This window comes from Falco naumanni, chromosome 5 (genome assembly GCF_017639655.2).
Source record: "Falco naumanni isolate bFalNau1 chromosome 5, bFalNau1.pat, whole genome shotgun sequence".
NCBI classification, from domain to species: Eukaryota; Metazoa; Chordata; class Aves; order Falconiformes; family Falconidae; genus Falco; species Falco naumanni.
In genome coordinates this window covers 15685341-15703478 of record NC_054058.1, presented here as the reverse complement: position 1 = coordinate 15703478, position 18138 = coordinate 15685341, and the positions used below count along the sequence as shown (strand labels likewise).

The 18138-nt window shown below is 40.6% G+C and overlaps 1 long non-coding RNA gene across 4 annotated transcripts in view; it reads right to left on the bottom strand.

Moving 5' to 3' along the window:
• The window catches only part of LOC121089566, a 119875-nt gene that overhangs the window by 85985 nt on the left and 15752 nt on the right, over positions 1-18138 (bottom strand). For all 4 annotated transcript variants that reach the window (XR_005828257.1, XR_005828259.1, XR_005828260.1 and 1 more), the window contains 2 exons: positions 13027-13163; positions 1220-1350 (listed from right to left, as the gene is read on the bottom strand). This is a non-coding gene — a long non-coding RNA (uncharacterized LOC121089566). The remainder of the gene's footprint in view (positions 1-1219; positions 1351-13026; positions 13164-18138) is intronic.

The window sequence follows — 18138 nt, the reverse complement described above, 5'->3', positions numbered from 1 at the left end:
AAATGTCTTACTGTCACCTTGACCTCCCCAACATGTCCAAGTTCACCATTTTGTTACTACCTTACGGTGCAAGTTCTTTGTTACAAAGATTACCTGCAAAATTCAGTATGATTGAATGCTGGGTGAAAACTGAGGTTCCCAAGTGCTACAAGATTCCAAATTACAGTAACAAATTCTTTATCTGGGGTTTATGAGCTTGTAATAGTGATTTTATTTTTTGGCCCATGTAACATGTCACCTTTTGATTTTAAAGGCAGTTTTCACACAGACTTGGTAAATTTCCCAGGCCAAAGGAAACTGGCTTTCTTTTCCTCCCTGTCCTAGTTGTATCTGCTGAGAATCAGAGGCTACCAGCGTTCTACAAAATTGCAAACCAGATCCATCAAGGCCAACAGAAATACTTCTATTGATATAAATGGAAAAAGGAAAAGTACCCAAGTTTCCACTCCTTTTCTGAGCACATACTTGAAATTTTGTGTTCTGTGCTTTTTTTAACAGTGTCTGTACTTATGCCAAAATTCTTCAGAAATTCTTTATAATCCATCACATTAGAATCTCTAAAACAGTAACAGTTTCACAGCCTAGAGAAAAAGAGCCACTTTTTTGAGAACACAGCTATTCTAGATCATACTTGTAGTGAATTAAAGAAATAGGAAATTTATGAAATCTTTAGAAACACAATATGTACAAGACTCTGAAAAACAAACAAGCAGTGAATTACTTTTTTCTACCTTCCCGCTACATTTTTCTCTGGTCTCTTTCCTCTGCCCAAGATTGTCTATAGTATATGAGTTGTCTGCATAATATGATTCAAATCCTATATACAGTGCCATTTTCTTGGCCATCTACATGAACATGAATTTTAATATAATCGCATAAGGACATTTCTCTTCTAATAATATAAGAATATTATGATACTTTTAAATACATTCCAGCATAACTTATGATAAGTCATACTCAAACTCTGTAGTAAACTGTCTGAATTTTACAGCAGGCTAAAAAATTTGCAGCAGCTTCCTCTGGATTAAACGGGAATCCACTCTGCAATTAGAACTCACTTCTACATGGTATTAACTTCCACAGCTTGGAAATTAATCCTTGATTGCAAGTGTTTATTTTTTAGGTATTTCTCCTGATTGGCAGTGAAGTTGTTAATACTGTATACACTTACCCTCCTCATATTGCATCCGAATGTTTAGAAAAAATGAGCAGTTCTCACCTTTCAGAACAACAGTTTGTTAGAGAATCCAGGACCAGTTTATCACAAGTTGCTGTGGGATTTATCTCCAATCCCCATCAGAAAATACTGCCATGACTCATGCACATGTTTTATCTTCCTAATCATGAAACCTAGAAAGACACAGTTTTTAAAATGAAAATTAAAATTCTGTTGCATAAAGTCTAAAGCTAAAATGGTACCATTAGAACATCTTGTGTATCACAGGCAACTAAATTTCTCTCAACTTCCTTTGCATTTAGTCTCATAATTAGTCTCTAAATACAATAAAACTTGTGTTTGATTTAAGCGTGTCTGACAAAAATGCATTTAGTTAGTCCTGATGAATTTGTTTCAAGGGCTAATGAAAGAAGAATTGATTGCCTTACTTTTCATTTGAATTTGTCAATCCAGTGAAGATACTACACCATATGATGTAGTTACCTCTTAAACTCCCTTTCTCAAAGGCTAAACAGATTGTCTGCTGAAATCAAGCTGTAAAGCATCCACACCATCCCTTGAATCATGATTTTGGTTTTTTGTTTTGTTTTGGGTTTTTTTCCCCCACAATTTCCCAGCATCCTGAGAATGAAAGTACGTGATGTGAAATTGTGTTCTGGTTTTGACTTTGACAATATATGAAAATAAAAGTCCTATTTCTGCTCAGTACTTTCTCCAGTCACTTCTGGGACATTAACACTTTCAGAGATCCTCATAGTAGAAGCCAAGACCTTATGAAAAAAAGACAAATACTACCCACCCACTCATTGCATCAACATGAGGGGTGAGGCTGGGAAATTCCATTTGCCATCTATGAGACCATTTAGGTGATAAAGAGAAGAGAACCTGGTTAGATATTTGGCAAATTCCATTTAGGGCAAGACAAGAGCTGCACTGTAACAATGACTCTTTTCCTCTCTTTAGGTTGTACAGCAAAGTGTGAAGGTATGATCAGCTGCTAAAATCATAATAATTCCATCACTTTTGTGGGGTACTGAAAGACAGGTATTCCCTATCACAATACTAAATTTACTTTAAAAACTTGGGAAATCATTGACTTGTCTCTCGCCTCAGTTTCCCACTTGTACCAATTGAATTATATGCCTGCCCAACCCATGGGGCTATCCTGCTTATCACAATAAACCATACACCTGTTTCTGATGCATGCAAGCCATGGGTATATGCATAATTCATGGAGGACTTCACTTCTTTTCCCCAGCAATTCCCCCACATCCTATTTCCCCTCGAGTCTTCTCTTTATGCCTTACTAGAGGGTGAGGATTATCTGTGAATTTGTTTTAAAGGAAATTTTAAAGGGATTAAGATTATGTTAGCTGTGAGTTGTACATATGGAAATAGAGAATGAATATACAGACAGAACTCTGACATATGTGAAATGCAGTAGAAACATATAAAATGGATCGATTCAGTTCCACTTTGAACAAACTTCTCACACAAACATTCTAAAAGGAATACTAAAAGACATTTGTGTGATTGGATTATTTGGGGATTGACAATTCTAGTTTATGAAAATGCCATGAGAAAGATCAGGTTAATAGTAAACGTCAGCATCAGGAAGAATACTTTGGCACATTTTAGTAGTGTGTGAAATTCTGCCCTGTTTACAGCTTAGTTTTTGATCTGCCAAAAACCCCCAACCTACAACAAAAACCAGATACATACACAAATTACCATGGCCTTACTATAGTAAGGAACACTCTTCAGTCATTATCCTACATTTGTGACTGTTCTCAGCAACCCATGGGGTACTCTGCTCTCTGTCACATGAAAACAGTTGCATTCCTTCCCCTAGGAGCTTTCTACTGTTACTTTCAGGCAATTTCTGCTGGTTTGAACCAAATGGCTTATTATGCATCTGCATATATCAAGGCTGGGAAGTCAATCCCATTTAATAAACAAACAGAAATACAGAAATGATTACAGGTTCAAAATTGCACTTTGCCCTCTGTTCTTTACCCTCCAGCTTCTTACACAGGATCCCCATGAATAGGCGAGGATCACCACTAACCACATCCTTACAGAAGGGGCAAGATACAATCTGGATGTGTAATGAACGGCAATTGAGTTGGTATTTGCAGCAGACATATTATTTCATGATAAAAATCAATAGGAGACTTTCTATTGCCCTCATCTGGGCATATGAAGAGAGCACAAATTATGTAGCGTCAGTCTTGATTGATCTATGTTAATATGCCTTACAAAATAAATTATTGGTCCCAATCATTACAATGATTAGTTAGTTTGCTTTCATAAATTTATTTAGCAAGGAATGTATTCCCAAAGACTAGCTTTAAATAATGACAGCGATCTCTTCCATCCTTCTCTGTATATGGGAAGGAGTAAAACAAGTACTACCACAGGGTGATTCAGAAATCCTAACTTATGTTCCTCATCTGCTTGCTCTCTGGATATGTTAATATTTTTTCAATTACTGGAAAGGGCAACAGGCCTCGGGTATTTTAAGTTAGCCTTTGGATTGCCTTGCCCTTCCTGTCAATAAATTATTTCTCTATTTATTTCCATGACGTTCCTAATTATTTCTTTATTTATATAACCTAAACCAATTCATAGGTTATCACCTGAAAAAAAAATTCCAGTACCTGCTTATGTTCAACACCTGTTTATATTTGATCACTGTTTCCTCTCCACACCCAAGATGGAAGGATTGAGTTGAAACCAGTTGAAAACAGTGTTTGTTACATTCAAGGGACACTGGTTCAAACCCTCTCTAAAGCCGTGTTCTTGCAAACACACAGTCTTTCAGAGCACATGGATCCCAACTACATTAACTTTACCAGTAGTTTTAGCTCTGATAGGCTGAAGCATCCAGCCCTGTTCAGCCATAATATCCTTGAATCAGTGCCGTGAATACAGCTGGACTACCCAGACCCACAATGGGAGACCTTTGCACAAGTTTTGCTTAAAATCTAAAGGGCTAGTGTGATAAGACTGTTACACTAACAAGCTTATAAGATCTTGTGGATCCTATAAGAAAGATGGGGACAGACTTTTTAATAAGGCCTGTTGCAATAGGACAAGGGGTAGCGGTTTTAAACTAGAAGAGGACAGATTTAGACTAGATAAAAGGAAGAATTTTTTTACAGTGAGAGTTGCCCAGGTTGGTAGATTGGAACAGGTTGCCCAGAGAGGTGGTAGATGACCCATCTCTGGAAGCATTCAAGGCCAGGTTGGACAGGTCTCTGAGCAGCCTGCTCTAGTTGAAGATGTCCCTGCTCATTGCAGGGGGGTTGAACTAGGTGACCTTTAAAGGTCCCTTCCAACCCAAACCATCCTATGATTCTAAGCACGAGAAAGCTAAATATTGTTCTACACATTTTAAAGTCTGAGTTTACGTTTAATTTCAGTATATATTCCTTAAGCAACATTTCATCTGAAATTATTTTTTTAGTTAGCTATTTTCAAAAAATTGAAGCTGACAATGCACATTTAATAAGCATAGAAATGGCTTCTGTTTTCCTAAGTATCAAAATATGCTAATTATAACTATTCATTATTTTCCTACTTTCTATTTATACACACATACAAATACCTCCTAATTGTTAAAACTGAAAAACAAACAAATGTACCCGTTATACTTTTTATGAACCCGTCCCATTGTTCAAGGAAAAGAAATTATTCTTTACGCGAAGATTTTCTCTGAAACTGCTGCCAAAGAAAATAACTTTATTTGCTGCATAACTGCCACATAAGTACATTAAAGGTGCCTAGGGACAGCTTTGTCTTGAGCATGTGACTTTTAAGAAAAAGCTTTTAAGTTCAATATTTAAAAATCACTGCCATATCCCTTTTCTTTCTCTGATTTTTAAATTAAATCCAGTTATCACATATAGGATGAAGTCAGATGGTTTTTGTTTCTGTTTTCAGTCATTTATCTAATATTGAAGGTTTGTATTACCTGGCTGCAAAAGATTTTGGATATCATTGGGATGTTAACGAAATAGGTGTAGATATATATATTCGTGGGTGGGTTTCCCCACAAAACTGGAGAATGTAGCCCTGATGCAATACCTGAATAGCTTTCCTGACCAGATGGATCAAGGCTGCCCAACTGTGAAAGCCTAAAAGCTGAAGTCCTGGCATCAGGTCTTAAGGAGAGTTATATTTTTCACATAATCAAGGAAACGTTTAGATGGGAGGTCCATCCAAAAATTGGTTTATTACTTCCTAGCAGAGACTGGGTTTCAGAACTGTTAGACTCCTGGGTTTTTTTCAGAAAAAAATTAATATCCTTTTGGCGAGGTAATACAACTGCTCTTTCTCTCTGGAGTTGGGCTGACCTATCTGAAAGAAATGCTATGAGCACAAACAGGGCTCTCTGGCAGAGTTTGTGGATCCAAAACACATCTCTGAAAATGAGTATTTTCCCCTGACTACATTGTAAGTGTCCCCAGCCCAAAAGATATGTATGGGCAGCACCTTATATCAAGATCTCGACAGAAAAAGCCCTCTTAATAATTACAGGACTGTTCCAAAGTCCATTAAAGTTAATTGAGAGACTCGACACTGTGTCCTAGAACAACTATAACAGGATTATGGGGAAAAATATTTGTTAATCAATCCAAGGCAAATATTCAGCAGGCTCTGGCTTGAATCAGAAACAGCTGCAGAGTCCAACAGCAGGAATCAATTCAGACCACACTGTGAAGGGACAGCAGAAAGAACAGTAGCAGCAGAACTTGGTCCAAAGAACAGTACTGGTTTGGGATTTTTCTCCTCGATCAATGCAGAAAGAAGTATTTTAAGTGGATTATATTATACTGTAATTCAGAACTAGAAACCTGAAGGACAGTAAGAGCTCAGGCCCTAATCAGGTAAGATGCATTTTCTCTAAACGTTACAGCCACAGGTCCATGCTATGAAAGATACACTGTCCATAGAAATGTGATAGACAATCATATCAAAGAAACGTGGCCTAGCAGCTAGATGAGCGTCCAATGCCCTAGAACAACCACAGCTTTGAAGCGGAGGCTCTTTAGATACACAGAAACCTCACCAGGAATCTCAAAAATAGAAGAAAATTTCTTTCTAATGAAACCAAGATTTTAGGTTGAGGGGTTTGGAATATGACACTCCAATCTTTTGGCTGAGGAGGGGAGCTGAGTGGGAAGAAAGGTGGATAGATACATCTAAACAGTCTGAAAAGGCTGTTAACATTTACTTCTCCTGCCTGCTTAATTGCCCTCAACATGCTAAAAAAAAAACAGCTTGGAAGCCCAGGGTTTATTGATTTTTGTCAAGGGATTTCCTGGATGGCGATTTGGAGAACCTAAATACTCTGTGGGAGACCCACTTTGGTTAGATTTTTTACTGTTTCCTTTGGATTTTTCCAGTTTCTCAGCCATTATTGCTACTGTCAGCAATGTAGATTTTTGGAACAGTTGAATGACCCAATAAGGTTCCCAACATGCAAAAAAAAAAAAAAAAAAAAAAAAAAAAAAAGTATTGTGCTTGCCCAATTTGTCAGGAATTTAGAGGGAGACATGGATACACTTGAAACAGCAGAGGGCATTTAGGTTCAAATTTCTTGGGTTGCCCATGCCTCCCCAACCACCTATGACACAGACAAAATAAACCCAGTCAACATGACTTAAATAACTCACTTGGGCAATGTTCTTTTAGGGCATGATGATTACAAGACATATAGGTTGTGTATAATAATGAATGCGCAGACAGAAAAGCAGAGTACACTCTCTGTTCTATGTTGTCCTTGAGGTTTAATTGGATCAGTGCAAAATTACCAGGCACAGAAGTGATTTTGACCCATGATTTTAACCACACTTTCAAAAAAACCCAAACATTTTAGTCCTTTGACTAGGGCATTACTATCCTTCCTTAAACACATTATTAAGATTCATTATCTTGCAACTTGTAGTTTGAGAAGAGAATAAACTTTCAGTTGCTTTAAGGTTCATCCATAATAAGAAATGGAGGTATAATTTGGGTATATTTAAACAATCTCCAATTTAATAAGCTTCTTCAAAAGTGGTTTGTGTGATATTTCATCAGTAAGAAAATAAAATAAATGCCACGTTTTATCTCTGTATTATTTCTGATATTCTGTTGTATCATACAGAGGTGACTTGGTACCATTGTTTTTATTCGTTAAGCTTCAGATTTTTTTCCGATAAAACTTTATCATTTTAGAGTTTTAAGCCCCCAACATGAAAATTTGTGTTCTTTTTTATTATTCAGCACTTAAGAGATGTAGTAACATTTTTATAGATTTATTACCTTTCAGATTGCAATGCCAAACACAAGGTTTATTGTCAAATAAAGCATCATTTTGGCTTTTTGATTGCCTGCTTTAGAAGAATATTGCTTCTGTTCTATAATTGCCTGTACCAAATTATTTAATTGGTTTTGTTGATGTCTAATTCTGGAAAGTATCCCAACCAGAAAAAATACACAAAGTGAAATAGTGTAGCCAGGCAATATGAACTGACAAAAATTATTTTGGAAGTTTCTCACAATGAAAAAAGTATCCAAATAAAAAATCTAAACAAAAATCGTCAAGCAATAAAGTACCATCCTGGTTTGCTTCATTTTCTTTTAGGTCCCCATCCAGCAAATAGTACCTGTAGTGGTATTTCCCGATGGATTTCATAGACACCAAAATCCACAGGAGTCATTCAAAATCATAATACACTGAACATTCTTTGGAAACAGAGCATGTAGGATCATAGGATGGTTTGGGTTGGAAGGGACCTTTAAAGGTCACCTAGTTCAACCCCCCTGCAACGAGCAGGGACATCTTCAGCTAGAGCAGGTTGCTCAGAGATCCGTCCAACCTGACCTTGAATGCTTCCAGAGATGGGTCATCTACCACCTCTCTGGGCAACCTGTTCCAATCTACCAACCTGGGCAACTCTCACTGTAAAAAAATTCTTCCTTTTATCTAGTCTAAATCTGTCCTCTTCTAGTTTAAAACCGCTACCCCTTGTCCTATTGCAACAGGCCTTATTAAAAAGTCTGTCCCCATCTTTCTTATAAGCTCCCTTTCAGCATTGAAAAGCCACAATAAGGTCTCCCTGAAGCCTTCTCTTCTCCAGGCTGAACAACCCCAACTCTCTCAGTCTGTCTTCATAGGAGAGGTGTTCCACCCCTCTGATTTTTGTGGCCCTCCTCTGGACCTGCTCCAACAGATCTATGTCTTCCTTGTGCTGAGGGCTCCAGAGCTGGATGCAGCACTCCACGTGGGGTCTCACCAGCACAGACTAGAGGCACTGAATCACCCCTCTTGACCTGCTGGACATGCTTCTTTTGATGCAGACCAGGATACAGCTGGCCTTCTGGGCATGCAACAGCTCAGGTCCAGCTTTTCATCCACCAGTACCCCCAAGTCCATCTCCGCAGAGCTGCTTTCAATCCCTTCACCTCCCAGCCTGTATTGATACTGGGAGTTGCCCTGACCCAGGTGCAGGACCTTGCACTTGGCCTTGTTGAACTTCATGAGGTTCACATGGCCCCACTTCTCAAGCCTGTCCAGGTCCTTCTGGGTGGAACCCTGTCCCTCAGGTGTGTCAACCACACCACTCATCTTGGTGTCACCTGCAAACTTGCTGAGGGTGCATTCAATCTCACTGTCTATGTCATTGATAAAGATATTAAACAGTACTGGTTCCAATATAGACCCCTGAGGGACACCACTTGTGGTCTTGTCTCCCACCTGGACATTGAGTCATTGACCATTACCTCTGGATGCAACCATCCACCAATTCCTCAGGCACCAAACAGTCCACCCATCAAAACCATATTTCTCCAATTTATAGAGAAGGATGTTGTGGGGGACCACGTCAAAGGCCTTACAGAAGTCCAAATAGATGATATCCATATCTCTTACCTTGTCCACTGATGTAGTCACTCCATCATAGACAGCCAGTAGTTTGGTCAGGTAGGACTTGCCTTTTGTGAAGCCATGCTGGCTGTCTTAAATAATTTCTTTGTCCTCCATATGCCTTAGCATAGTTTCTAAGAGGATCTGTTCCAGGATCTTCCCAGGCACAGCGATGAGGCTGACAGGTCAGTTGTTCCCAGGGTCCTCCTTTCTATCTTTTTTAAAAATGGGTGCAATGTTACTCTTTGTCCAGTCACTAGGGACTTCACCTGATTGCCATGACTTTTCAAATGTCATTGAGAGTGGCCTGGCAACTACAGCAGCCAATTCCCTCAGGACTCTGGGATGCATCTTGTCAGGTCCCATAGATTTATGTATATTCAGGTTCCACAGGTGGTCACAAACCTGATCTTCTTTTATAGTGGGAGGGACTTTTCTCCCCCAGTCCCCATCCTGCAGTCCATCCACTTGAGAGGTGTGGGCAGAGAGATTGCCAGTGAAGACTGAGGCAAAAAAGCTGTTGAATACCATGGCCTTCTCCTTGTCCATTGTTACCAGTTTTCCATTTTTGCTCATAAGGGGGGTACACTTTCATTGACCTTCCTTTTCTGGCTGACATACCTGTAGAAGCCCTTCTTACTATGCTTTGTGTCGCTTGCCAAGTTCAGCTCTAGCCACACCTTGGCCTTCCTGACCCCATCCCTACACAACTGGGCTGCATCCCTATACTCTTCCCAGGATACCTGGCCTGCTTTCACTGCCTGTGCATTTCTTGCCCTTTAGTTTGACCAGCAGGTCTCAATTGAACCATGCCAGTCTCTTGCCTTCCTTTCCTGATTCCTTAACCTGGGCATAGAGAGCTCTTGGGCTCTATGGAAAACATCCTTAAAGGTCTACCAGCTTTGTTCTTCTCCCTTGTCCCTGAAGACAGTTTCCGGGGTGGGGGTGGGGGGATCAGGTGGGGAGGGCTATTGACTAACTCCTTGAAGAACTGGAAGTTTGCTTTCCTAAAATTCTGAGTCCTGACTTTACTCTTTGCCTGACCCATATTCTCCAGGACTGCCAACTCCACCAGTACATGACCACTGCAGCCCAGGCTGCCTCTAATCTTGGAATAACTGATTAGCTCACTTGCGTTGGTGACCATCAGGTCCAGTATCACATCCCCTCTGGTAGGGCTGTCTATTACCTGGCTTAAGAAGTTATCCTCAATGCGTTGCAGGAGTCTCCTGGATTGCCTACAGCTTGCTGTGCTACTTTTCCAACAGATATCAGGGTAGTTGAAGTCCCCCAGCAGGATGAGAGCCTGCGAGTGCGACCACTCCTGTAGCTGGAGTAAGAAGGCTTCATCAATGGGATCCCCTTGATCAGGCGGCCTGTAGTAGACATCAATTGCAAGTTTCCCTTTGTGGTCTTGGTCTCTAATTCTTACCCATAAGCTTTCAACATGCTCATGGCTGTTCTTCAGAGACAGCTTTACACACTATCCATTTTGTGACATAGAAGGCAATCCCTTCTGTCCCTCCTTCCTCGCTTGTCCCATCTGAACAACCTGTAGCCATCAATAGCCACACTCCAGTCATGGGATTCGTCCCACCAAATTTCAGTAACAGCAACTAGGTTGTAGCTTTCCAGCAGCTTGACAGCTTCCAACTCTTCCTGTTTGTTGCTCATGCTGTGTGTATTGGTGTAGAGGCACTTTAGCTGGGCTGTCAGCCATGTCACCTTCTTAGAGGAACACCCTTTAATTCCTTTGAGGTGTTTCACTGGTGTTTCTCTGTTGGCTCCTGTTACCTCAGGAGTCCCTGGCTCATCTCCATAAGACCTCAAGTATGCTCCAGTGCGGCCAGCATGACTCAGACCAACAGGTTGAGGGCCCTCACTAGCACCCCATCTCTCTAAACTTGGCGTGCCATCCCACAGCTTGTCACAGGCAAGCCTGATATTATCCCACTCCCTCTTCAAGTCTAGCTTAAAGCTCTATCAATGAGCCCTGCTAGCTCATAAGCAAAGACAGCCTTCCCTCTTTGAGAAAGGTGAATCCCATCTGACAACCACAAGCCTGGTGCCACGTAGTCCATCCTGTTACCAAAAATACCAAAACTGTGGCAGTGACACCAGCCATGGAGCTATGTATTGATAGACAAGGTGTATCTGTTTCTCCCAGTGTCACTGCCTGCAAATGGAAGGAGAGAGGCAAAAATAACCTGTGCTCCAGATTCCCTTACCAACCATCCCAAGGCCCTGAAGTCTCTTTTGATCACCCTTGGACTATCCGTTGTGGCTAACAGATTCATGTCAGTTTAAGGCAGTTTGTAGCTGATCCTGCATGTCATTGGCATCAATTCACAGGCAAGTCATCATTTGATCTCTTTCAACATTTCCATCATATTGCCTTATAAGTACAATTTCACAGCAACCCATCAGCAAAGATACTAAGGTAGTATTGAACACACTCCTTGGATATCTGCTCTCCTACCCCATCATGCTTGGACCATCCTTCTTCCTGTAACCCCTAATGCAGTCAAAGCTCTCGCTGCTTCCCATCCCCAAACCTAAGCTCTGAGAGAGCAACTTCTGCCAGTAGAAACTAGTAGGGGCACTGGAACCATCATATCTGAAGCAAATATGGAGTCACAATATTAATATTTAGCCATTGCTATGCCATCAAAGAGCAGAGCAATCTAGTTTCTAAATGCTACACAAACATTAATCAAGGCTCACATCGTACCTCTGAGGTAAGCAACTATTATTCCCTTATGTAGCTGTGCAAACTACAGCCCCAAAAGGTTAAGCGTTTCTTCTGAGGTTCCTGGTGAACCAGACCTAGGTGACTGGGTCACTGAATCAAGCCACTCCTTGCTTTCTGGCTTCACCCTACTTGGGAGGCAGCCTCTGAGTTTTCATTTCACTGTATCACTTCACATGAAAACCGTGCTAAAGGGAGAAGAAGCAGACCATAGTATCCATGATACAACAACTCCGTGTTCACCACCTCAAGCTGCACAGGATGTGAAGATGTACCATGGTACCATTTTATTTCAAATAACAGCATTCCTCTACCCCATGGGTAAAAAAACAGCCATATCCAAACCACTTGCAGGAATTCAGCAAAAGCATGAAACAGAGTTGATGAGAGCTGTTATCTTCTTCAAAAGCAATATTTCAGTGGTCAGCTGGTTATCAAGGTCTTTTATCCAGTGAGAGGCAATAGCTCTCAGCTTTCTCCACTCACTGATCTCAGCAGGAGTGGGGAGCTGCTTTCTTATTCAGAAGCCAACAATTTCAAATTGGCTGTGAAAAGGAGGAGGTCCTGGCTCCCATAGGTATGTCCTGCACACACACTTTGTTCTCTCAATATATTGGTTCTTCTGAACAATATTTCAGAAAGACTTATGTATATCCTATGTCAGCCAAAGAAATGGAACAGGCTATCCTAACACCTCTTACAAACAGAGTAAGGAAATCCTTTCACTTCTTCTTCCTCTGAAGGAGCCTCTGGGGTTCTCACTGTCTCTTCTGTTCAGCTTTCATTGTGGAGTGGACACTAGCATCTCCATGTAGACTCCTCAACACTGTCCTGGGTCTGAGGCCAAGGACATCCATCCCCAACATCATGCTCTGAGACAGCAAGCAAGTAGAGTCTCACATTGCCCCTTTAGTATCTTAACCCCCATCCTGACAATCAAGCTGAATAGGATGAATTCTCATGCAGGACTCATCCCTTTAGAATGAATTACCAACATATTTATCCTTGCATACTATTGCATCCATTTATTCAGAGAAAGGCTGAAGGCCACAACTTGCATACGGAAGATAAACTGGCAAATTAGCCTGCTGCAAGCTGCCTCCAGCCACTGTCATTCAGAAGACCACAAAGGCCCAATTGTTATTATTACTTGCACAGAAAAATCATGGCTGTCTCTTTACTCACTTTTTGAATTCCAAGTCCTTCATCCTAAAACAGGTGATCTCCAGAATTTGCCATAGTGTGTGCCTCTTTATCCATCCTGCGTGGCTGTAGTCAAAAAGTCTGCAGCACCCAACAATGTTTTTCACTTCCTTTGCAATCTGCAAGTTACAATGAATTCAATGATCTCAATGAACAAGAAACCAATAATGACACAACTGACACAAATGCAAGCACTGGAAATCTTGGCTAACATATAATACAAAATGTCATTTTATACCTATTTTGATAATACAGGACAAACTTCCCTGGCACAGTAGAAAATGTTACAATAACATCCCACAAGAAATGAGTATTTGGAATTTACTCAATGTCTAAGGCAATTTCCTCTTCAAATGGCACTAGTAAACTTCAAAACTCTTTTAGACAAAGCAATGTATTTCAGATGTGATTCATATATTTTGAACAGAAGGAAGAGGATGATCTTTCTTCAATAACTGAAACCTAAGATTTGCTGGAAACCAAATATCAAAGATCAAGGCAGGTATACATTTAATAAGTATCAATGAAGTCCAGAATATCAGTGAATTATTTGTTCTACATATACCAAAGCATTCTCTTTTTTTTCTTCACTTAAAAAAATTTAAAAAGACCAAGAAAATTTAGGTGCTGAAAGAAAATGTATACTTGGGACAAACTGACAAATATATTAACATTCTAGCAATTGCAACCGTCTTCTCCAAGTCTGTCAAAAATCTCAGCAACTTGGACCTTAAAGTAAGCATACAAACTGAATGGAGCCAGGATTTCATATCTTGTTTGTTTTCATCAAAAGAGTTGAGATTCCAGGTCTGGTACTCCCACGATGGAGCAATTATGCAGAGTGAATAGCCTATTTGTGGCTATAACCATCCACTGATGTAAGCAAAGGTTGCCCAAAGTAAGTAGCTATGACTGGTCCTTGGCAACTCTTCCTGGCAAAAAAGGGTGGAAGAAGATAAAGCTTTTTATGTAGCTAAAGACATGAAGAAGAAAAAACAGTTTTTGTTTGTTAAAAAAGTCTTTTCCTATAGTGATGGATCTAAATCAATGGAAATTCAGATTCAAAGAAAGGATTAGAATTCACCAGAGTAGGCAAGGATTTTTCTTCCTTGCCACAACTGCCAAAACATTTCCACCACAACTCCAAGCTTTTCATGGAGAAAGAAAAACAGCAATCTTGATTAATTTCTCCCTATAACCAGATTTAACTGAAATGTATTATTTAATGAGTGAAGCACACGTTTGGATACTGTGGTGTCTGGCACCAGTGGTACATTTTTCTGCCAGCTTGATACGACCATTTGTCCTTACAGGTTAGATAAGCTACATACCAACCAGTTTATGCTATCAGAATCTTTCAGCAGAGACACTAGAAGCAATGTTCCTGTTTGTTCTCTGGAGTATTAGTGATATCACAGAACTTTGAGCAACCACAGGGCCTTGCCATTGTGTCTTTGGCATAACGTGCTTTGTTGTCACTGACACATGCCAGCTGGCTGCTGCTCCCCACCCCAGCAGTGACTGCATTTCAGCAGCATTTATGCATGTAAAGCACTTGGGGTTCCCTTGGGAAGAAGGAAGACAACAAATATTTTAAATATTTTCTTATACTTCAGAAGCACAAAGGATATCCATTGAAAACACATCCTCTACAGGCATCACAACAGGAGGAATTTCCAGACACTCCCTTATGCAGACTGCAGCTCACTGTGAGATGATTTCCTGCTACGAATCACTGAAGTTCATTTTGCTACCCACACAAGTATTGCCAGTTACTGTACATCGAGGCATTTTCCTCTGCAACTGTGCATCCCATGGATCTGGGCTTCTAAGGTACCACCTGCGCCATGCATTGCTTCCCTCTCCCAGTCTTTATGGAACTTGTTTGGTGGCCCAGGGTATTTGGCAATGATGCAAAGGAGATCTGGAAAGTGGCTTTCACGCATTCCCATTACCCACCCCAAACTCCTGAATTCTGCCTACAACAATATATACCTCCTTTCTGATGCTGAATGAGTCTGAAGGAGGTTATAGGGAATCCCTGAAACAAACAGGCCCCAACCATTACAGTCAGGACAAGAATTGTGCTTTCAAGAGATGGCAGCTGGATGGCTGGATAGGGAGGCAGAGAAGTTCTGCACAGCTGTGATACAATGGCTTGCCTATCCAGCGAGATATGCATGGAGGAGACTGGGAGAGATCCAGTGTTACTTCTGCAGGAAACAAAAGCTTCTTGCCCTTGACATGAGGATCAGAAGCAAAATCTGTGTTCAAATTTGTGGTTGCTGCCCCTCATTAAAGCCATACAGTCACCCTAATAAACAACATATGGGAAATCTGGGGTTATTATTTGCCAAGAAAGCAAAATAACAAAATTTTAATGGCAGCATTAAGAAATATGCTGCAAGGAATAAGTTGAGGACAGAGTGGTAAAACATGCTGCCTTCTTCAATTTTTGTGAAAAATGTGTCAAAAATGCATAAATTAGTAAAGAAAAACACGTGCTGTAACACCTGGCACTCTCTCTGGCAAAAAGACTAGAGCTCAGATGTGCTTTCAAGGCAAACCCTGCAACACAGGACAGCTTGGAAGCTTACCACCCCACTAACCGTCCCTGAAGGGACTGCATCAGATCCACAGTCTCCAAAACACCCTTCTTAAGAGTGGAGGAGGTGCACGTGCAGCAAGCTGGCCAGGGCAGGAAAAGGAAGACCCTCAGCCACTTGGCTTCCAGTCTGTCTCAAGACAGTCTGACAGCAGTCTGCAGCAGTCTTTCTGCTTGACTGTCCCCTTCCCATCAGCCAGCACACCCATACAGAGATGTACACTTAGATTTCCTGCCATTCGTGGTACCCTGCTGTAAAAGGTACCAGGGGAAGAAAGAGGATGATTGGGAAGCTTTTAGAGCTATGGTTATATACCTCATGACCAAATGAAAGATTGCAATCTGCAAAGATCTATCAATCTAGCATATTACACACAGAGAGATACATACATCAGATTTTGTTTGTTTTGTTAAAAAAAGAAAGAAAGAAAATAAATGCCTGAAAAATATTCTTCTCTTGCTATAAACACATCAGTGCTCATTTTCCCTATATTCTACTTTGGGCCATTCTGTGTAAAATCTTTAATTAAAGTTTTTCTTTGAAATTGTCATCATCAAACCAGAAGAAAGAAAGTAAAAAACGGAAGGACACAGCTGTGCATATATGAAGTGCTATTCAGTACCAAATGAATTGGAACAAAATAAGTATCATGACTGTTATGCTCTTAGTTTTGGCTCTGTATTCTCAGTAGCACAGTCTAACTTGTCACTTTATATTGATTCCATCTGTTTACACTCTGCAGAGTATTGGCTTCCTACAGTGAACATTTCCTATTTACCAGCTGGTAAAGATAGGCCCAAATCAGATAGAAAAGAATTAGACTATTTTCAGATCCTCATAAACATAAAATCAAAAATTAATGGGGGAGGGGAGATAAGAGTAGGGGGAGTGAGGAAGATACATGGGCCTGATGCTTGTTCATATTGATAGCCCTTTACAAGCCATTAACAATTTTCAGAGACCTTGAAATTTGTGCAATCAGTAAACAAAATAAATCAATTTTCAGTCCTCTTTACATTCTGCTTTACATGAGTAGCCTTATTGTAAATGTGAATCAATCCCAGTACTTCAGTAATCTTTAAAGAGAAACAGTTGGGGTCTGAACTTAGCTAACATAATATTCCCACTCCCACCAGCCAGCTACGAGTAAAAAACCTCCATACAAAATGGATGTGCACATGCAATACAGAGCCATCTTTGCACTCCACCAAACTGAATTTCTTTCTTTTTCATACTTGCTGGATTCCTTTCTTAAGGAGACTACTATTTGGAGGGGTTGAGTCACTTCAGAAGAGTCCTTTCATTGTCATTAAAAAAAAACTGTTGCAGGTTGCAACCTTGTCTTGAGCAAAGTTTTCTTTTTTAACATTCAAGAATGCAGTGTCATTGAAGTTGAGGCTCCTTTCTATAGTGCCATGTCCTTTTGCAAGTATTACTGGGAAACAAATCCTGTCCCTATTTTTGGAGTCCTAGCAGCCACATCAGTGAATTTGCAGTCTATAAAGAAAAAGAAGGCAGATTTGCATGCTTAGAAGACAAGCTGCCTTCTATTGAATAGGTCTCTGCTGCACTAGGGCAGAAGCATAAAGCCAGGGCATCAGCTGGCCAGATGCATGGAAGAGTCTGGGCTTCTGTTACGGTATGAAAGTTCTGGTTCTTGTTACTTACAGCACATAAAGAAGTGCATAAATACCCCAACAACATTGCTGCCTTACTACCTTGAACACTCACTGAGTCAGCAGAAAAGAGCCCTTTCATGCACCACCATTTATATTCCCAGGCACACCTCCCTTCAGCATTTGGCCCACCTTCCCAGGCTGTTCTTTTCTTAGGAGTCAGCACTGTGTATCCTACACATTGTGGCCATTTTCCTACAATTTGCTGTTACTTTTCTTTCTTGATCAGTTGTGGGTTTTTTTTCATCTTTTCTTTAAACCTGCTTTTCCCAAGACGGTGACCTTCAGGAGTAACATATTATTACATTTGGCTAGAAACAATGGAAGGACTTCTATAGTCAAAACTAAATTTAAAGTTTTACCCTGGCATTTGAAATGCTCAAAATCTCTTCCTAGATTACCCACACTTTATTGAACAAGTAAGAATGACTACAAAGGCAGGAAGGCTCACTTCCAACAAATACAACAAATAACTGGTCTCATAAAGAGAGGCAAGGTCAGCCCTGGACCACCTGGTTACGTAAACTGTCAGCATGGCTAGAGTTTCTAAGTGCAGGGCTGTGATGAGAAATCCAAGGCCTCCTGTCAGGTCTTGGTTCCCCTGTGTCTCTTCACTGACTAGATGATGCTCTGAACCACCTGTTGCTTTCCTTAGTTGTATTGGGTTTGCATGGCAAGGTTTTGGTAGCAGGGAGGCAGGTTGGGAGGGCAGGTGGGCAGCTACAGTGGTGGCTTCTGTAAGAACCTGCTAGAAGATTCCCCTATGTCCGACAGAGCCAGTGCCAGCCAGCTCCAAGATGGACCTGCCACTG